The 3,677-nt window shown below is 36.8% G+C and overlaps 1 pseudogene; it reads right to left on the bottom strand.

Moving 5' to 3' along the window:
* Window positions 1-622: 622 nt before the first annotated feature.
* Window positions 623-1,765, bottom strand: LOC108731887 (uncharacterized; annotated as a pseudogene).
* Window positions 1,766-3,677: the final 1,912 nt, after the last annotated feature.

Here is a 3,677-nt window from a genome sequence, read left to right on the forward strand (position 1 = left end):
GCACCGCGCCCTCGTCATCGCAACCCACCGATGGTGGGTGCGACGGCATCCGACTGGTGGTCGTCGGGAACGATGCTTTATAGGGTGCATCGTTACAAAATTACTTTTTAGTATAATAGTGTAGGATTATATTTATGATAGAATGGATGTATGGATGAATGAAAGGATGCATGATTCTTCGACGGAGATTGAAGTAATCGAATGCTCGAAGTTCTTGTATTTAGAACGTTTAATGCGCGTAACACGGGACAGGTCTCGACGTGACTCTCTTGGCTCTTCGCTCAGAACTGAGCTCGCAGAGTGCTTGAGGTTTGTCCCTACCACTGGTAATCGGCAAAACAAAAAGGGTATCGGCGACGTCGCTAGATCGATTGTCCTACCGATGTCGCTATCGACGGCGCCATCTCACAAAGCAACAGACACCGCCGATTTTCGGGACTAGCGTTTGGTCGGAGCGCGAGCGACGTATCACACGACGCCGCGCTTTACAAAAACGAGTCAACATACAAACGGCCTCGACTGAGCACGTCGAAAACAAGCATCCTACAATAGAAATACGAGGGCAAGTCAATAAGTTTTTAGAAAAACATAGTAAAACATATTCTTTTTTATCGATTTATTTTTATTTCTCAACATAGTCTCCTTTCAGCTCGATACACTTGATCCAACGATTCTCCAATTTTTTCAAACCGTCCGAATAATATGATTTGTCCAAATAATTCAAAATAAGCCTTTGTTTCGGCGATGAGCTGCTCTCTGGTGGTGAATCTCTTTCCTCCGAACCATTTCTTCAGGTTTGGAAACAGGAAATAGTCGCAGGGGCTAAATTTGGCGAATATGCTGGATGGGGAAGCAATTCGTAGCGGAATTCGTTGAATTTGGCTATCGATGCCGGGTACGTGTGAACCCGTGCATTGTCTTGATGGAAGAGTACTTTCTTCTTCGTCAAATGGAGACGTTTTTTCTTTAAAATGTTGTTGAAACGGTCCACTAAGGTTGCGTAGTAATCACCATTGATCGTTTGCTTTAACGGAAGGTAATCGATATGAATATACCGCGTGCATCCCAAAAAACTGTAGCCATCATCTTTCCGGCCGACTTCACGGTCTTCGCCTTCTTCGGAGCTGGTTCACCCGGTGAAGTTCAATGTATTGACTGTTCCTTCGTCTCGCGTGTGAAGTAATGGATCCATGTTTCGTCCACAGTAATGAATCGACGCAGAAATTCATCTGGATTACGTTGAAACATCTCCAAACGTTGTTTTGAAATCGTCACACTTATGGTCGCGCTTATGATCCACAGTGAGCAAACGCGGCACCCATCTTGCCGATAGCATTTTCATACCCAATCGTTCGTGCAAAATTGAAATCATTGTGCCATGTGATATGCCTGTGGCCTCAACAAGCTCGCGCACTTTCACTCGTCGATCAGTCAAAACAATATCGTGGACTTTATCGATGATTTCTGGCGTAGCAGCCTCAATTGGACGTCCCGAACGAGGTGCATCACATGTGGATGTACGACCACGTTTAAATTCATTCACCCAATTGTATACAGTCGCAAATGCTGGTGCAGATGTGCTATGAACATTATCCAACTCGGCTTTAATTTTCTTCGGCATTAAACCTTTCATATGTAGATGTTTGATCACTGCACGAAACTCGTTTTTTTCCATTTTGCAAAAAATACAAAGGTTGTTCGCTTTAATCGTCTACAGAAATGAAACCACGCGACGAATTCCGCTCAAAATTTGAGAGTAATCAGCTGAAAGATGCTACTTGTTAAAAAATAATGTGGCATGACACTGCGAGTGCCCTCTGACAGGTTTTCTAAGAACTTATTGACTTGCCCTCGTAACAATAATAATGTGGAAACGTTAAAAATAATTAAGAGTGTAATTTTCACACTATTTGTTTTAGAAAAAATCGAGTTTGAAGAATTGTAAAAAAATTACTTATGTATAATTATTCATAAAATTATGCATAACTGTATGAGCAACTTTTTTAAATTTTTCCACTATAATCAAAAATTTTTTTATGAAGTACTTTTCGAGTTATGAAGCTTGAAAGTCACTGTCGGCATGAGCATTACGCAAGGTATCCAACCGATGGCTAAAACCTCTTGGTTATAACTCTTATTTTCATTTTTATACGTAAAAATGAATTTTTAGTGCAAAAATGAAAATAAGAGGTATAACCTCCAATGGCCTTGATCTTGACAAATGTTATCCAGGACATGATCCTGAACAGCACTTAAGAAGTTTTAGCCGTCGGTTGGCATTACCTTGCGCAATAATGCTGACAGTATTGTGACTTTCAAGCCTTATAGCTCCATAAAAAAATATTTGATTATAGTGTTTTGGAAAGCTCTTGAGATAAGCTATAAGAAAATGTAATGAAAAATAGGGGGTTATGACTCAATCTCCAATAGGTTTTAGTCGTCGCTCATTAAAAAATTATTTAGAAGAAGTTTAAAAAAATAACATCGCTTTTCTACTATATGTAGAACAAAAATTCTCTTATTTAAAATACATTTCCTGCTTTAAAAATAAAAATTTTCTTTGAAAATGTTATTTTATCATATAATTTTTTTGTTTATGTAAGGTAAATGTTCCAGTAGTCGGACGTTTAAGCATTAGGTTCTCATCAAATAATTCAATTTATGATATCAAAAAGATTTTTAATATAAATATTTATATTCATTTGAAAACTCAAGATTTCCTTAAGCAAGGAAAAATTATTTGAACCCACGCATAACAATCATTAATTAAATAAATATTTAAATAAATAATATAATGCGTCAATTTACGAGTGGCCGCGGACAAGCTGGTCGGACACAGACGTAACTGTCGCAGTGTCCGACCACAGTTGGAAAATTAATATGCTGACGGAAGATAATAATATAAATTGATGTTTAATGACAAAAGACAAATAATTCAAATTGATCTTTAAGGTAAAAACAGTATTTGAGATTAATACTAATATAAATAAATAAAGTTTTGTGTAACTGTCCAGACATAGGTACTGTCCAATCCCAGTGACTGGATATGTACCTATGTCCGGACATAACCTATGTCCATTTACATAACACTTTATTTATTTAAATTAATATTAGTCTCAAATACGCATTTTAAAACGTAATATTATAATTTAATTGTAATCTTTAAATGCAATTAAATTATAATACTGTAATAGAAAAAGCATTTGAGATTAATAATAATAAATTTTCTGTAAGTGTCCGGACATAAGTACATGTCCGGACATTAGGACGTTTACCTTAGTAGCGCACGACTTTTCAAGGTGTATAATTGTATTATTCCACACGGATTTTTGAATTCCATGTGAGTAGTAATGCTATGAGAGTTCTAACTCTTTCTTCGGTGGTGGGGGTATGACATCATGCGAAGTGGCGGGCAAGACAGATTTTGGGGACTGTAGTCACGTACAAGACAACAAAAAACATCACAAAAAGGGATTATTACATGAACAAAAAACAATACAAAAAAACAAATGGTTATAAACGAGAAATGTTACAAAGGGTATTCGCTGGTATATGCTCCAACCGTTTTCAGCCAAGATATGGCGTAATATAATTTTTCTAGAAACAATATTTATTAATTATTTTAAATATCTAAATACGAACAAGTTTCATAATTAATCGATTGAGCGCCAACATCT

Source organism: Mycetomoellerius zeteki, unplaced genomic scaffold (genome assembly GCF_001594055.1).
Source record: "Mycetomoellerius zeteki isolate Tzet28-1 unplaced genomic scaffold, Tzet1.0 scaffold141, whole genome shotgun sequence".
Lineage (NCBI taxonomy): Eukaryota > Metazoa > Arthropoda > Insecta > Hymenoptera > Formicidae > Mycetomoellerius > Mycetomoellerius zeteki.